The following is an 18,506-nucleotide window of genomic DNA, read 5'->3' as shown; positions in this document are numbered from 1 at the left end:
TCTGCCAACTAAGACGTAGTAGAATTCTACTTGTATTTAAAGCTGTTGTGCTCTTAACAGCTTTAGGTTGCTACCATGGAGGCTTGATCTCTTTTCTCTTATACTTTTTTCTTACCTGTTAGCTGACAATCACTGACCTACCTTTCCCCATGCCACATCTGGAAATAGGACTTAACATTCGCAGCCCCTGTGCGCTCTCAGATCTTGGACCCCATATCTTGCCACTTTGCTCTCTGTGTCCCAAGGGGGTCATGTGTCAATAATGGATATGCAAGATGGATTGAGAGTGGCAGGAACAACTGGGCTGTGGTCACCCTGCTTGGTGAAAGAGATTAGTGCCAATGGTCATCCCAGGGGGCAAGCCCTGGGTACTGTGTACAGGAGAAGCATTTGGATTGGTGGGTCACGGGCATGCAAGAGATGCCCATGTGCCCAGAGGAGCCAGGCCCAGGAGTAGGTGACACCCTCACCCCTGCAGTTGTACCATGGAGGCTCAGCACAGTCGGTGCTCATGCTAGACATCTCAGGTGCAGCTGGGGCATCTCAGTGGGGGACCTTTGCCTGAGGATGTGCCTGTTTTTGCCACCTCACATCTTCAGGGGTAAGTCTATCTTCCTTAATGCCTCTATACCCCCTGCCTGCTGCTGCCAATCCTATGAGGCCTGGTCTTTCCTTCATCGGGGCACCACTTTTCCCTCCAGTCCTGCCAGCTTGCTTTAGTGTAGGAATAAAATGCATTTCCTAAGCAAAGCAAAGCCCTCCCTTTAGCTCCTGCTGCAGGCGGGGAAGCCAGTGGTCTGCAGGCTGGCTTCATCTACAGGCTCCTCCCTCACCATTTCCCCTTCCTCTCAAGGGAAATCCAGGTTTGGCATGTTGTCATTAAAATGTTGGCACTGAAATGTCTGAGAGTTCAAATAGCATTGTCCTGGAATCAAAATGACAGTGTAAAGATGCCTTGTATTACTCTCAGTGCTTCAATACAACTAGGCAGGATGGGACTCCAGAGAGGGGGAAACTAGATATGTTTTGCCTGGCCAAATGTGAATTATTAGTAGTCAATTACAAGCGAAATAGTCCCAAATTTAGAGTCATTAGTGTGGTCTTGTTACTCAGGTCAGCATTCCTAGGGCTGCTGCCATCTGTGCCAGGCACTGTGTGAGGGAACAATCCTTACCTTGGGAAAGGGTGCAATAACAGTATTTTGGGTCAGCAAGTTCGTTGTGGTAGAGAGAGACCCTTAACTCGGTGTGGAAATCCAGGACAGTAGGGGTTTCTGCAGGAAGAGGATACCTGAGCTGAGTCTTGAGAGTGATATGGACAAAAGTATCCCAGGACTCAACGGCCTGTTGTGTGCCAGAGAGTGCAAACAATTCAGTGTGGAGTTGTGCAGGGTATGCTGTGTGCTGCCAGGAACCTCAGACTTGATAGACGGAGACTCCTAAAGTTTCTTTAGATCAGTCTTCTAAAAGATCTGGGCACCATCTGGGAACTAAGCCTATATTTTTCTTTGCACGAAATATTCATGGGCATCTACACGATACCTAGTACTGTTCCCATTACTGAAAAGGAGTTTGCATTGCAAACGTGTTTCAAAGGGGAACAGAACTGAAGGAAGCTAGCTGATAATCATGTGTACCAGATAATGAGCACCTAGCCACCAAGTTCTTTCACAAAAATGCAATTTGCTTTCCTTTCTGTGTGTACCCCTCTGAGTTCGAGATAGAGTGTGGACAAAAGCAAATGAATGGCTTACTCATAATTACACAGATAACCATCAGCACCAAGGCACAAACCCAGATTGTACAGATCTAAGTTCAGTGTTGGCTTCGACAAACATAGCTTTGGAGGCAGGTTGTGTTCCTTGAAGATAAAGTAGCAGGTTCTATAAGTCCTGGGCTGATGCAGCCATAAAGGACAAAGCCCCAGATAATCATCAAATGTTTTTTTTTTTTTGCTTGCCATTATCTAGGACCATGGATTTTTTTTTTTTTTAACTCCACAGTGGGTTGTGTCTTTTAAAGAAACTTAAATGGATCAACCATTTACAAAGTTGGTGATTAAAGTGAAGGTGAGAAGCTCAAAGCAGAATTTGCAAATCACTGACTTTGATAGATTGGGACAATGGGTATCTTGAAGAATTGGCCCTTCTGTTCCCCCTTCTCTCCCTCCCATCAATTTTTCCATTTCAATTCAAAGTCACCCATTTCTCATCTGGGCTTTTTCCATTCTCACTAGGGCCTGTTAGGCCTCCCCAACTTTGCAATGATTGATCCCCTAAGCTGAACCCAACCTCTGCCCTCCATTCTACCACCCTCTTCTGTCTGGGTGTCATAATATCTTTGATGACCTTGATCATATCCCTCACTCACAGGTGAATCTTCTGTTAAAACCAGGACAAACTGATGACCAGTTGTGCAGGCTTATACAACACATGTCACTCATAAAAACAAGTTAAACTTGTTTTCCATGCCTCAGACCATCAACAGTACTGGATCCTCTCTATTTTTTTGAAAACATGCCCATTCGATTCCTCCTGTGATAAACTGGCAAACTATATAGACAGGATATGACCAAAGGTCACCTTTGGGCCTTGGCATGGCTTCTGATTCTGTCTCTATGTGACAGTCTCAACAACAAACTAGGGCATGTCCTCTGTAGATGAAGGGGAACTCCACAGCTCCAGGAGGCACAAGAATACATTTTGATGGGTCTTGTTTGCAGAAAAATAGACAAGCTATAAAAAGTTCCTGTAGTATTTTAAATCTGGATGATTAAGGCCCAAGAACTTGGTGGTAGTCTTTAATATTATGTTGTAAGCATGAATCTCCACTGCAAACTCAGACTTCCAGAAATGTATTGGTTTCTAACCTTTAAATTGCCCTTGACCTTTGAGCCACCCACTTTCTCCCCATCTGCAGTGCTCTTTCCTCTCAGAACAATTCATGAGTCTCAGTGACACAGATCAACCCTTCCTTCTGTATACACTCTAACCACTTCGCTGCCTGTTCTCTGAGTCCCCAAAGACTCCGCATCTATTATCCTACCCAGTTTGCTGTGTGAGAAGCTGGTATAGGTGTCAAGGGCCCAGGCTGTCCAGGTCTCACACGGTTGTCTCTACTGATACCATCTCAGAATGCTACCTGGGAGCTAAGTTGCAGGTGCAGAATAAAGGACCTGCCACCTTTATTCTTCTCAGGTTGAAGAGTTGTAGTGTGAACCACCTGCATTCTACATTAAACATTTTGTTATATTTTATCCAATATCATCCATCTAGCTTTAATTAACTTTTTTTAATCCTCACCTGAGGATATTTTTTTTTAATTGATTTTTAGAGAGACCTGGATGGAAGAAGCATTGATCAGTTACCTCCCATACCTTCCCCAAGCGGGGATTGAACCCAAAACCTGGGTATATGCCCTGACTGGGAATCGAACCCACCAACTTTTCGTGTAGGGGATGATGCGCCAACCAACTGAGCCGCACCAGCCAAGGGCTAGTCAGTGTATTTTTCAATGCATTTCAAAGCAGGCTTCAGATACCGGTACACATCTTGTATTAAATTTTACAGCTAACATCTTGTTTTGCAAGTGAACTGAGAACAATGAGAAATCTGCCTTAAAAATGCAGATATCCATTTTCCGATAACTTGCTGATAAATTCTGAAAAGTAGCTATGACTTCAGGGCGATTTTAGAAAGAACTCAGGACTATGGCCACAGCACCCCGAACGCATCCTATCTCATCTGATCTTGTCAGCCAAGCAGGGTTGGGCCTGGTTAGTATTTGGATGGGAGAAAGAACTCAAATATGAAATCATTTTACATTTAAAATGTGGTGATGGTGCTAAAGGGTTCTTCACTGCCTCTGGTAACTTTTCACTTTGCTAAATTATGTGTTGTGTGTCAAGGGGGAGGGGGGCGTGCATTATCAACAGTGTAGGACACCTACCCTTACTACACATATTAACCATGGAATATTGCTTGCACATTAGCCATGGAATATTTCTGCTTTGGACTTTTTCCACACCCTAAATTTAGCAAGCTAGAATTATCTTTTAAAAACCACTTTAAGCAACCTTTTTGAAAGGAAAAATGCCTACAAAAGGGAGTCTGCATTTCTTTGTGGCTAGAATGCAATGTCCTCGACTTAATTATTCTGCAAAGAAGCAAATTTTTCCTTTATTATATGTTGAGAATATGGCAAAGCCAGCAATCCAGCAAATTCATTACAGGTTTGTGAGGTTAAAAACACATATATTCAGGTTGAGAAACAGGCATCCTGCTGTGTGTGATCTGGCAATTGTAAGCCCTGAATTGTGTAATTGCCTTAAATGTGCCAGGCGGGTTTCATTATTTAAAAGAATTATGTTGCCCGGTGGGCGTGGCTCATTGATTGAGTGTTGACCTATGAACCAGGAGGTCATGGTTTGATTCCCAGTCGGGGCACAAGCCCCGGTTTCGGGCTTGATCCCAAGTGTGGGGTGTGCAGGAGGCAGCCAATCAATGATTCTCTCCCATCATTGATGTTTCTATCTCTTCCTCTCTGAAATCAATGAAATATATTAAAAAATAAAAAAGAATTCTATGTTGAGTCTTTAAATAAGATCTAAGGACTTTTTTACTTTTTTATTTAAATTTGTGTTTCTTAAAGAGACGTACCTATAGAATGCAACAGAAGTAATTTATTTAAAGTCTGGCTTAAAAAGAGAAATGCATGGCGTTAGCACAGCTGAAGAAAGAGCAGTTTTGAGTGATTTTTGTTCATGGTTGCTGGTTTGTAAAAGGGGGAAAGCTCAGTATTGAGAAAAGGTTGACTGTCCGGTCAGTGATGAACAGTGGCTGTTTTAGGAAATCATGGGTACTTTCCCTTCTGCTCCTCATTGTGAGGTTAATTTGTATAGTGGAATAAACAAAACTAGCATTGGAATTCAAAGAATGGGTTTTAAGTCCAGCTCTGCCTCTAATTAGCTGGGAGACACCCCCCCCCCCCCCCCTTGCTCCTTAATCTCTCTGCGCTTCACTTTTCTCCTCTGTAAAATGGAAATATAGTGACTGCTTCAGAGTGTGGTTCAAAAGAGTACATCAAAGAATGTTTTGAAAAGATTCAAAGTGATCTTCAAATATAAGCTATTTTTGTTTCTAGAGTCATAGGGATTAGCCCTCCCTCTGAATAAGGGGGCTAAATGAAAAGTTGATAAGAAAGCTGGTGTATTTCCCCCTAATCATCCTAAGACAGCATCCTTTATTGAACGTACATTGTCACCGGTGCTGCACTCAGACATTGATTTGCTTTGCTTCATTGGTCATAGCTGAAAACCCCTGAATATGCCATTTGTATGGAAGTCTGATATGGATAATTGCCCTTACAGTCAAATAGCCACCGTGCCAATGAACAAAAACCAAGATGTTCCCCATCCCAAGATAGTTATGGTCTAACCGGATAGAGAGATACTAAACAAACACAATGTATACATGTGCCAACCAGGAAATAGTATGCAGTACCCACTTAATTAAACTGGGGGGACGGGGGGGGGACGCGGGATAGGCAAGAAAGGCCTTTCTGAGCAAGAGGCATTTAAACTGAGCCCAGAATGACAAGAGTTGGGGAAAGACCAGATAAAAGAGCATATGTGAGAACTTTGAGGCAAAATGGAGCTTGGATTGTTGGAAAGCAGCTCCAGTGCGGCCAGAGCTAAGTGATACAGGGGCAAGATGGGGTTGCAGGGACCCAAGGGTCAAGTGAGGTGGAGCCCAGTAGTGACAGTAAGGAGTTTTAATTTATGATAATGGAATTTAAGCAGGGAAATGACATTATGTGAATTAAGGTTTTACTTTTAAAAAATATTTTTTTAATTAATTTTAGAGAGAGAGATAGAAACATCAGTGATAAGAGAGACTCATTGAACGTCTGCCCCCTGCACGCCCCCTACTGGGCCAAACCAGCCAGGGCACAAGTTAAGTTTTTAATAGAGATGGGATGGTGGACAAGAAGGGAAGGCTATTGGATTGGTCAAATGAAGAGGAATTGGAGTGAGATGGTAATAGTGGCAGCAAATAAAATTGATGAATTCAAGGTATTTTTTAGAGTCCGGCTGGCGTGGCTCAGTGGTTGAGCATCGACCTATGAGCCAGGAGGTCATGGTTGGAGTCCCGGTCGGGGCATATGCCCGGGTTGCAGTTGAGAGCTCGATCCCCAGTGTGGAGCATGCAAGAGGCAGCTGATCAATGATTCTCATCATTGATGCTTCTATCTCTCTCTCCTTCTCCCTTCCTCTCTGAAATCAGTAAAAATATATTTTAAAAATAATTTTTAGAGAGAAAATCAATAGAACTTGTTAATAGGTTGCAGGTGAGGTGGAAGGAAAGAGCAAGAATGACAGTCATATTTCTGGTGAAACGAGTGGGTAGATGGAATGAAGATATAGAACAAAAAGCTTTGGAAGCCTTCAGAAATTCAAATTTCAGTTCAGAAATATAAAATTTACTCATAAGACATACAAAAGAAAACGCTAGGTAGGAATTGGAATGTGTGATTCTGAAGCTCAGCCATGGGTCTGGGCGGGAGGTCCACAGTGGGAGTTGAACACGTTATAGGCTGTGGGGAGCATGAGAGCACCCCCAGAGTCAAGGCCGGCAATGAGAAAAGGGTCGATGGCAAGTCCTGAGGGACTACAATCTTTCAAGTGCAGGAGAAAGCAGAGGAGAAGGAGTGACAGAGAGGTCGAAGGAGGACCAGGAGGGGCGAGCTCACCACAAGCAAGAGAAGGTTTTAGGGAGAGAAAGATCAAGGGTCAGATGTTCCTTAGAGATCAAATAAGAGGGATATGTAAGTGTCCACTGAATCTAGCAATGAGGGGGCTATTGGTGGTCTGGACAAGAGCAGTTTTGCTGATTGGTGGGGTGGAGGCAGAGTTGAGTGTGTTGAAAATGGAATGAGAGCCTGGTGGTGTGGACCCATGAATCAGGAGGTCAGGATTCAATTCCCGGTCAGTCAGGGCATATGCCTGGTTTTCAGGCTCGATCCCAAATGGCGGGGGGGGAAAGGGGGGGTGGGGAGGGAGGGCATGCAGGAGGCAACTGATCAATGTTTCTCCCTCATCATTGATGTTTCTCTTCCTTCCTTTCTCTGAAATCAATACAAATATATTTTTTTGAAAAAGAAAAGGGAATGAGAAAAAAAAAAAGCCATTCCTAAAAGACTCAAAAGGAACAAAAATGAATGAATCTAACTATGTATGAAGTTGGCCACACAGCCATAAAAAGTTTTTTTTTCAAGTGACTTGAAACATAGTATTTGATTGTAATTATTTACCAGATACATCCCAAAGACAAAAAAGAACAGCCAAAAAATCTTAAGTTGTTCTTATCTTAGTACCTTTATGTGTATATTTAGGACAAAGTAAGTAACTAATAATATTAATATTATTATTAGGAAATAATATTTTCAGTGAAAAAGAAGACCTATATGTCTCATATTTCAAAAGTAGAAGCCTGGAATCTTCCATGTGAATTGTAAATATCAATATGAATTCATGATTTATTTTCTCTTTCTAAATAACATATTTCCTAGATGTGTCTGCTGAGCCCGGAAGCCTAAAAGTAATAAAAACTCTGAAGCAATGGCATCCCACTGTTTGGGCTGTAGCCTTTAAATAGCATTTTCCCTTAGAAGGAACTAGGGCTCTTTGGGAAAATGGCTGATTCAATTTTGTCATTCTAGAAAGCAAGGAAGAAATCCAGACTACTGAGTCATGTCAAAATGATACAGGAGCCAAATGAAACTAGATCATCAACTTACACCATACACAAAAACAAACTCAAAATGGCTAAAGGACTTAAATGTAAGACGGGAAACCATAAAAATCCTACAAGACTCCATAGGCAGCAAAATAGCAGACATATGTCGTAGCAATAGCTGTACCAACACAGCTCCTAGGGAAATGGAGACTAAGGAGAAAATAAACAAATGGGACTACATCAAAATGAAAAGCTTCTGCACAGCAAAAGAAACCATCAACAAGACAACAAGAAAGCCCACTGCATGAGAGAACATATTTGCCAATGCTATTTCAGATAAGGGTTTAATCTCCAAAATTTACAGGAAGATAGTGTAAGGAGCCTCTAGGACAACTTCAAGCTTACCAACATTTGAATTATGGGGGTACCAGAAGAAGAGAGAGAGCAAGATATTGAAAACCTATTTGAAGAAATAATGACAGAAAACTTCCCCTACCTGGTGAAAGAAATAGACTTACAACTCCAGGAAGCTCAGAGAACCCCAAACAAAAGGAATCCAAAGAGGACCACACCAAGACACATCATCATTAAAATGCCAAGAGCAAAAGACAAAGAGAGAATCTTAAAAGCAGCAAGAGAAAAACAGTTAGTTACCTACAAGGGAGTACCTATACGATTGTCAGCTGATTTCTCAACAGAAACTATGCAGGCCAGAAGGGAGTGGCAAGAAATATTCAAAGTGATGAATAGCAAGAACCTACAACCAAGATTACTTTACCCAGCAAAGCTATCATTCAGAATTGAAGGTCAGATAAAGAGCTTCACAGATAAGGAAAAGCTAAAGGAGTTCATCACCACCAAACCAGTATTATATGAAATGCTGAAAGGTATTCTTTAAGAAGAGGAAGAAGAAGAAAAAGGGAAAAATAAATTATGAACAACAAATACATATCTATCAACAAGTGAATCTAAAAATCAAGTGAATAAAAAATCTGATGAACAGAATAAACTGGTGAATGTAATAGAATCAGGGGCATAGAAAGGGAGTGGACTGAAAATTCTTGGGGGGAAAGGGGTATGGGGGTGTGGGAAGAGACTGGACAAAAATCGTACACCTATGGATGGGGGGTGGGGGGTGGGTAAGGGCAGGGGGTGGAGTGGGAACTGGGTGGAGGGGAGCTATGGGGGGGGGGAAGAGGAACAACTGTAATAATCTGAACAATAAAGATTAAAAAAAATTTACAGAGAGCTCATACAACTTAAGAAAAGGAAGATAAACAATCCAATCAAAAAATGGGCAAAGGACCTAAATAGACACTTTTCGAAAGAGGACATACAGAAAGCCAAGAGACATATGAAAACACATGCTCAAAGTCACTAATCATCTGAGAGATGCAAATCAAAACAACAGTGAGGTACCATTTCACACCTGTCAGAATGGCTATCATCAACAAATCAACAAACGACAAGTGCTGGCAAGGATGTGGAGAAAAAGGAACCCTCATGCACTGCTGGTGGGAATGCAGACTGGTGCAGCCACTATGGAAGACAGTATGGAGTTTCCTCAGAAAGTTAAAAATGAAACTCCCAGTTGACCCAGTAATCCCACTTCTAGGACTATATCCCAAGAAACCAGAAACGCCAATCAGAAAGCATATATGCACCCCTATGTTCATAGCAGCACAATCTACAATAGCTAAGATTTGGAAACAACCTAAGTGCCCATCAGCAGATGAGTGGATTAAAAAACAGTGGTACATCTACACAATGGAATACTATGCTGCTATAAAAAAGAAGGAACTTTTACCATTTGCAACAGCATGGATGGAACTGGAGAGCATTATGCTAAGCAAAATAAGCCAGTCAGAGAAAGATAAATATCACATGATCTCACTCATATGTGAGATATAATGATCAACATAAGCTGATGAACAAAAATAGATCCAGAGACAAATGACAGATGAGGTGGGGAGTTAGAGAGCAACCAAAGGACTTGTATGCATACATATTAGCATAACCAATGAACACAGGTACTTGGCAGTGGGGGCTTGCCTGGGGTGGGAATGGCTGGGAGGGGGGGGGGGGGGTCAATAGGGGAAAAAGGAGACATATGTAAAACTTTAGACAATAAAAAGAAAATAAAAAATGTGAAAAATTATACAGGAGCCAAAATGAAAAGACTCCCATTGAGTTGCACATGTGTGGGGGCAGGGAATATGTGAAAAACCTCTGTACCTTCCACTAAATTTTGCTCTAAAAAATAAAATGTACACCTGGCTGGTGTGGCTCAGTGGTTGAGCATCAACCTACGAACAAGAAGGTCATGGTTTGATTCCTAGCCAGAGCACATGCAGGCTTTATCCCAAATAGGGAGTGTGCAGGAGGCATTCAATTAATGATTCTCTCTCTTATCACTGATGTTTCTATCTCTCTCTCCCTCTCCCTTCCTCTCTCTGAAATCAATAAAAACATACTTAAAAAATAAAGTTTATTAAAAAATATATTTTTTAGACTCCCTCTTGGAAAAGGATAGGACAATTTGAATATAAAAAGAATAATGACAAGGAAATAAAAGTCATCAAAACTATAAAATTCTTTTTTTTCCATCATAAAATGTATTTTTATTGTTGACTAGGGGCTCGGTTGCACAAATTCATGCGAGGGTGAGGTCTGGCCCGCAGACCCCGATGGGGGCCCATCAGGATGGGCCAGCAGGGGGGAGGGGCCGCAGGTGATTGGCTGACCCCACCCCTGATCGGGGTGTTGGGGGCCAATCGGGGGCCAGGCTGGCTAGGGTGGGGGGTGATCAGGGCCTGGATCAGGCTGGTTGGCTGCCGCAGTGCACATCACAGTCACTGGTTGTTCTGGTCATTCCACTGTTCCGGTCTCTGGGCTTTTATATATATACTAGAGGCCCGGTGCACAAAAATTTGTGCACTTCGGGGGGGCGGGGTCCCTCAGCCCAGCCTGTGCCCTCTCGCAGTCTGGGACCCCTCGGGAGATAACGACCTGCTGGCTTAGGCCTGCTCCTGGGTGGCAGAGGGCAGGCCCAATCCCTAGGTGCAGCCCCTGGTCGGGCTCAGAGCAGGGCTGATTGGGGAGTTGGGGCGCCGCCCCCTGTCATGCACAGAGCAGGGCGGATTGGGAGGTTGTGATGCCACCCTCAGTCACGCTCAGGGTAGGGCTGATTGGGGGGTTGAGGCACCGCCCCCTGTCACGCACAGAGCAGGGCCAATCAGGGGGTTGGAGCACTGCCCCCCCACCCCATCACGCACAGAGCAGGGCCCATCAGGGGGTTGGGGAGCTCCCCCGTCACGCACAGAGTAGGGGAGTAGGGGCCGATAGGGGAGTTAGGGCACCGCCTCCTGTCACACACAGAGCAGGGTGGATCAGGGAGTTGGGGCACCACTACTGCCACACTCAGGGCAGGGCTGATAGGGAGGTTATGGCTCTACCCTGTCACACACAGAGCAGGGCCCGTGGTGGGGGGGGTTGGGGTGCCGGCCTCTGTCACCCACAGAGCAGGGCCAATCAGGGGCTTGGGGCACTGCACCCTGTCACACACAGAGCAGGGCCGATCAGGGGGTTGGGATGCCACACCCTGTCACACACAGAGCCGCAGGGCGATCAGGGGGTTTGGGCGCTGCACCCTGTCATGCTGATCTGGTGCCAGGAGACCTCTCGGCTCCGCTGATCCCAGTGCTGGGAGGCATATTACCCTTATACTATATAGGATAGAGGCCTGGGGGCCGGCTGGTTTGCCCTGAAGGGTGTCCTGGATCAGGGTGGGGGTCCCCACTGGGGTGCCTGGCCAGCCTGGATGAGGGGATGATGGCTGTTTGCAGCTGGTCACACACCCTTCAGGGTGGGGGTCCCCACTGGGGTGCCTGGCCAGTCTGGGTGAGGGGCTGAGGGCTGCCTTAAGGCTTGCGATTGATTGAAGCTCCCAACCGCTCCTTTTTTTCATTTTCTTTTTTTCTTCTGGGCCAGCTTTAGCTCTGGCTCTAGCTCTGAGGCTTCCGCTGCTGGTTTGTTTTGGTTCTATAATCGAAACAATGTATAACTTCAGCTCTGAGATCCCGGCCTTCTATATTTGTTAGAATGTTTCAAACTGCCAGCTCAGAGGCCGGCAAGTCAAGTCAGGCGGGGAACGTTGGAGTCTGCAGTCACTGGAGCAAGCAAGCCTCCTGTTCGCTTCCAGCTGCCTGGCTGCCGGCCGCCATCTTGGCTGACAGTTAATTTGCATAAGGATACGCTGATTAGCCAATGGGAAGGGTAGCGGTCGTACGCCAATTACCATTTTTCTCTTTTATTAGTGTAGACTAGAGGCCTGGCGCACAAAAATTTGTGCACTTCGGGGGGGGGGGAGGGGTTCCCTCAGCCCAGCCTGTGCCCTCTCGCAGTCTGGGACCCCTCGGAGGATGACCACCTGCTGGCTTAGGCCCACTCCCCAGGGGATTGGGCCTAAGCTGGCAATCAGACATCCCTCTGGCAGCCCAGGAGCCCTCAGGAGATGTCCATTTACCAGCGGGGAGCAGACCTAAGCTGCAGTCGGACATCCTTAGTGCTGCTGAGGAGGAGGGAGAGGCTCCCACCACCACCGCTGTGCTGGCAGCCATCAGCTTGGCTTGTGGCTGAGCAGAGCTCCTCCTGTGGGAGCACACTGACCACCAGGGGGCAGCTCCTGCATTGAGCATCTGCCCCCTGGTGGTCAGTGTGTGTCATAGTGACCAGTCATTCCCAGTCTTTCTGCTGTTAGGGTCAGTTTGCATATTACCCTTTTATTATATAGGATAGAGGCCTGGTGCACAGGTGGGGGCCGGCTGGTTTGCCCTGAATGGTGTCCCGGATCAGGGTGGGGGTTCCACTGGGGTGCCTGGCCAGCCTGGGTGAGGGGGTGATGGCTGCTTGCAGGCTGGTCAAACCCCCCCCGGCCAGTGGGGACCCTCACCCCATGGAGGTTTGGCCAGCCTGAGTGATGGCTGTTTTCAGGCTGGCCACACCCCCTTTAGGGTGTGGTGGGGGTCACCACTGGGGTGCCTGGCCAGTCTGGGTGAGAGGCTGAGGTCCATTTTCAGGCTGACCAAGCCCCCCAGCGATGGAAGCTCCCAGCTTCTCCTTTTTTTCTTTTTTTTTCTTTTATTCTGGGATTTATTTACCTTCTATAATTGAAACTTTGTAGCCTTGAGTGGAGCTGAGAGCCATCCGTGGCAGGTGGGAAGCTTGGCTTCCTCCATCACTGGAGCAACCAAGCCTCCTGCTCGCTCCAGCTCCGTGGCTGCCGGCCGCCATCTTGGTTGGGTTAATTTGCATATATTCGCTCTGATTGGCTGGGGGCATGGCTGAAGGCGTAGCAAAGGTACAGTCAATTTGCATGTTTGTCTTTTATTAGTGTAGATAGACTAGAGGCCTGGTGCACAAATTCGTGCACAGGTGGGGTCCAGCTGGCCCATCCCAATCGGGGCCAATAAGGCTGGGCCATCGAGGGGAGGGGATGCAGGAGGCTGGCCAGCCAGCCCCACTCCCTGGTTGAACTCCTGGTTGAGGGGACAATTTGCATATTAGGCTTTTATTATATAGGATAGTATTACAGATGTCTCCCATTTTCCCCCCACCGCCCCCTCCTCCCAGCCCCTACCCACCCTCTAGGTCCTCACTACCCTCTTGCCCATGTCCATGGGCTATGTGTATAACTATATAAGTTCTTTGGATTATCTCCTCTCATCCCCCCAACCCCACATCAAGGTATGTCAGTCCGTTCCATGCCTCCATGCTTTGGGTCTTATTTTGTTGGTCAATTCATTTTGTTCATTAGACTCCACAAATAAGTGAGATCATGTGACATTTGTCTTTCTCGGAAACTATAAGAACTTTTTGAGATCTAAGAACAACAAGAAATAGGTATTCACTGAAGGCTGCTAGAGCACTAAACTCATTATTTTAAAACTTGGTGAGGGGAAGGATCAAGCACTTATCCTGCTTTTCCTGTAAAAACTGTATTTCAGGGTGATCAAATAACTAGTTGAGGGAAGGTTCTATTTAAAGCAGAGTTCCAGGTAAAACATGCAAAGGAAAATAACAGAATTACAAAATTGCCATTTCGTAACCCTTAATGAACTACAAGAATTAAGCAATGATCACCGATAGCTGCGAAGTCACCAGGGGGGAAATTGGTGGGTAAGTTTATATCAGATAACCCTCTTATCATCAATAAAAGTGGGACATTCCATGCCTCCTGTGTTACAGTCAGAAGTACACAGCCCCACCCCTATGCAAGATGGGTCCTGAATTTAATGCTGCCTCCGGATCTAAACAGCTATTTACAGGAAATGGGGCACATAGAGGAACAAATTCAGTGACATCACAAAGAAGCATTCTGCCAAGTCCAGAGTTTCAGTCCTTTTGCAGCACAAATGGCCTTGTTTCTTCAATGGCATTAAAGAAAAAGGGGCAGAGGAACTCTTATAAAGTTTTAAAAACTTGCAAGATATAACCAGGTGCAAACTTTCCATAATAAAGAACAACTTAGTGAATGAACAACTGAGGACAACATATGTGGGTTCACTGTTTTGTTTTTTGTTTGAAGACACTTTGGTGAGCAGAGAAATAGGGTGGTTCCTGAGAAGGAATATGGCAACAGAAGGAACATTTTAATGATGGAACACAGTGAGCGTTTTGGGGCACTGATGGGAATAATTGAGTAGAGAGCACAAAAGGGGAATGCCATTGGAATGAGGTCCTCAAGGCAAAACACGGGAGCAGGATCCACACTCCCTGTGGAAGGAACAGTTTTGGGGGAAGATGTACTGAACTCATATACTACCTTAATAATAATAAAAAAAACTTGTGGTAAATTAAGCTCATGGCACAGACATGAAAAGGAAACTAAGCGAGCTTAGAATTTTAGGGAGAGAAAGGTATATTGGCAATGCAGTGGACTAAATACCACAGAGAAAGCCAACTTATTACAGTCAAATTTTAAACTTGCTATGACTTAAAAAAAAATTTTAAATATATATTTTATTGTTGATAGTATTACAGATATCTCCCATTTCCCCCCCTTTCCACTCTCTCGCCAGCCCCTCCCTCCTCCCCCAGGTCTTCATTATCCTATTGTCCCTGTCCATGGGCTATGCATATCTATATCTATATCTATCTATCTATCTATCTATCTATCTATCTATCTATCTATCTCTATATCAAATAGAGAAATATGCTAATTAACCAGAATGCTGTAACTGGTCAAACGAACAGGAATGGGTTGCCCAGCATCGGGGCGGGGCGGCAGGGGTCTCCACATGCCTGCGCCTGGGGAGGTCCTGATCAGCAGGCTGCGGGGCCGGGGAGCGAGGCAGGGCCGGACCAGCAGGCTGCGGGGCCCAGGGAGCGAGGCAGGGCTGGACCAGCAGTGGCTGTAGGGGCTGCTGTGCTGTGGGCCCAGGTCAGGGCTCATGCAGGAGGCAACCAATCGATGTGTCCCTCTCACGTTGATGTTTCTCTTTGTCTTTCCCTCTCTCTTCCATGCTCTATAAAAATTAATGGGAAAATATCCCTAGGCGACTGGAGGGTGGGCGGTGCTGCGCAATTTCCAATCAGATTTTCAATTGTGCGCTGAGCTCCGAGTATATATATAAAAGCCTAAGCGACTGGTCAACTGTTCGACTGTCCAACCGGTAGCTATGACGCTCACTGACCACCAGGAAGCAGATGATCAACACAGGAGTGAAACCACAGGCATGGAAACATGGAACAGACTGATGAATCTCAGAGGGAAGGGGGGAGAGGGGAGGGTGGGAAGAGATTAATCAAAGATCTTATATGCATACTAGAGGCCCAGTGCATGAATTTTTGCACTGGTGGGGTCCCTCAGCCTGGCCTGCGCCCTCTCAAAATCCAGAACCTCTTGGGGGATGTTGGAGAACCAGTTTCAGCCCTATCCCTGCAGGCCAGGCCGAGGGACCCCACCGGTGCATGAATCCGTCCACCGGGCCTCTAGTAAGTATATAAGTTGTTTGGTTTATCTCTTCTCATACCCCCAACCCCACATCGGGGTATGTCAGTCTGTTCCATGCCTCCCTGCTTTGGGTCTTATTTTGTTGATCAATTCATTTTGTTCATTAGACTCCACAAATAAGTGAGATCATGTGATATTTGTCTTTCTCAGTTGCTATGACATTTTTTATTTTGACCGATATTGTATGTTTGTGATATTCTTTTGTTGATAGCTCTCTTTACACCATTTCAAATGATTTGGGGTCATTAAGGACCATCGCTGCTATTCTACACATCTTATAAACATGTGAACCTTCAAAATAAATTAGTGTGCTCTTTAGCCGAAACCAGTCTTCATGATCAATGTTTAAAATGTTGCTGTTTCATATGCAAACGAGTGTAGTGGTTGCCTCATTCACCACAGGAATTTAAGGGCTGTAAATATTGCACTATCATTTTTCCATTTGGCCTGTAATCAGAAAAGTAGCTCTGCTGCAAGCAGTAATTATCTTACAGTGTGTTTCAAAATCCTGTTATTAACCACATTTAGACCATCTGAACCTTGAAAGACTAGTTGTCATGCTGTAATCACATCAGTGTTATTCTTATTAGGATAAAGGAGAGCAAGCACTTCTCTTTTTAAAAGTTTCTTTTTTTCTGGTGTTAACCCTCACCCAAGGATATTTTTCCATAGATTTTTAGACAGAGTGGAAGGGAGGGGAAGAGAACACACACACACACACACACACACACACAGAAATATCGATGTGAGAGGGACACATCCATTGGTAGCCTCCTGCACCTGCCCCAACCCGGGCCAGGGATTGAGCCAGCCACCGAGGTTCGTGCTCTTGACCAGAATCAACCCCGGGACCCTTCTGTCCGTAGGCTGACCCTCTAACCACTGAGCCAAACCAGCTAGGGCAAAGCACTTCTTTTTTTACTTCCTCTCACTTTTGCTTTTCCTTACGAAGAGGTTTCAGCCTAAATCATTAATCATATGGTCTTTGGGAAACAAAGAGGCATGCCTAAATGTTTAGCCACAAAATCTCTGGAATTTATTGCATTCTTCCATTTCTCTGTAAAGGAAATACTTTACAATTTAATCTCATTATACATAATCACACTCAGACATCATTTTACTGAAGTACATATACACACTCGCCTATGTGCTTTGTAAAGAGGTGTGGCCATTCTTTTCTTTCCATTCCTTTTGTTTGGCTTGGCCCTTCCATCTCTCTCTTCCTCCTTTCCTCTGCATCGGCACCCAAGGTCATCTACACCGAGAACCTGGGATAGTCCCCCATATTTTCTCCCGACTTAAGTGCTCTTAGGCCTACACATATGTATGTATCTACATATGCAGGCATTCATTGTTTCAAAGCATTGTCTTATAAACAGGGGACCATAGCCTCTCTTGCATCTGCCATTCATCAGGGAACAGCCCTCGTGGAAACCCCTCCTAGTCCTCTCGTTTCATTCCACTTCTTTTAATAAATGGCTGGAGAATTTCCCAATGTGGATGTGCCGGGAATGAGCCTTCACTTTGTTTAGGTTCTTGCCCTATGAACAGTGACACAGGGAACCTTCTTGTTTATCCTGGTGGACTTGAACACATATCCTTAAATATGGGTATTCATATTTGATCAATTCTCAGGAGTACAGCTGCCACTAAATTCATTTATTCTTTTAAGAGATGTTGTCGTGGTGCTTTCCAAAAACTGGAGGAAGAGCAAGTCAAGGAGAGAAAGGATATAATGCTTCCTCCCTGAATTTAAATTGTGTAGATTGAATGAGGGGACAGTGCAGGGTGAAGACCAACTGAGCTGACATTACTATTAGTTCTTCTCCTACAAACTGTGGACTCCCCTAGGTCACTCCTGGGCCTCTGTGGAGGGGGACTTTCACGGGTCTGGGAAAAGATATTTTTCTGTGATGTGCTTATTGTAGATATTTTTCTTTCTTTTTAAAAAAATATATTTTATTGATTTTTTACAGAGAGAAAGGGAGAGAGATAGAGAGTTAGAAACATCGATGAGAGAGAAACACCGATCAGCTGCCTCCTGCACACCCCCACTGGGGATGTGCCCGCAACCAAGGTACATGCCCTTGACCGGAATCGAAGCCGGGACCCTTTAGTTCGCAACCTGACGCTCTATCCGCTGAGCCAAACCGGTTAGGGCTCTTTCTTTTTTAAAAATATATTTTTATTGATTTCAGAGAGAAAGGGAGAGGGGGAGAGAGGGATAGAAACATCAATGATGAGAGAGAATCATTGATTGGCTGCCTCCTGCATGCCTCACCCTGGGGATCAAGCCTGCAACCGGGGCATGTGCCCTGGCCCAGGAATCAAACTGTGACCTCCTGGTTCATGGGTCAATGCTCAACCACTGAGCCACGCCAGTCCAGCCTTGTTGGTATTTTTCAAAGAATCAAATCAATATTTTAAAAGTTTTTTCATTTTAATATAGAAAATATCTGAATATCTCACATAAAGCCAAGGTCTTTGAAGTCCTCAATATGTTCTTAAAATAGTTTTTAAGTTGAGATTTAATTCATATACCATAGGATTCACCATTTTAAAGTACAAAATTCAGCAGGTTTAGCATATTTACAAGGTTGAGTAGCCATCACCACCAGTTAATACCAGAACACTCATCACCCTAAATGGAAAGTCCATACCTACCCAATTCTCCTTTGTCCCCATCCCCTGCCAACCACTAATCTACTTCTGACTCTACTGATTCGTCTATTTTGGACATTTCATATAAATGGGATC

The sequence above is a fragment of the Myotis yumanensis genome, unplaced genomic scaffold (assembly GCF_028538775.1).
Source record: "Myotis yumanensis isolate MYYU_CA2020_CCGP unplaced genomic scaffold, mMyoYum1.0.hap1 SCAF_3, whole genome shotgun sequence".
In the NCBI taxonomy this organism is placed as follows: Eukaryota; Metazoa; Chordata; class Mammalia; order Chiroptera; family Vespertilionidae; genus Myotis; species Myotis yumanensis.
Note: the sequence above shows the minus strand (reverse complement) of the source record.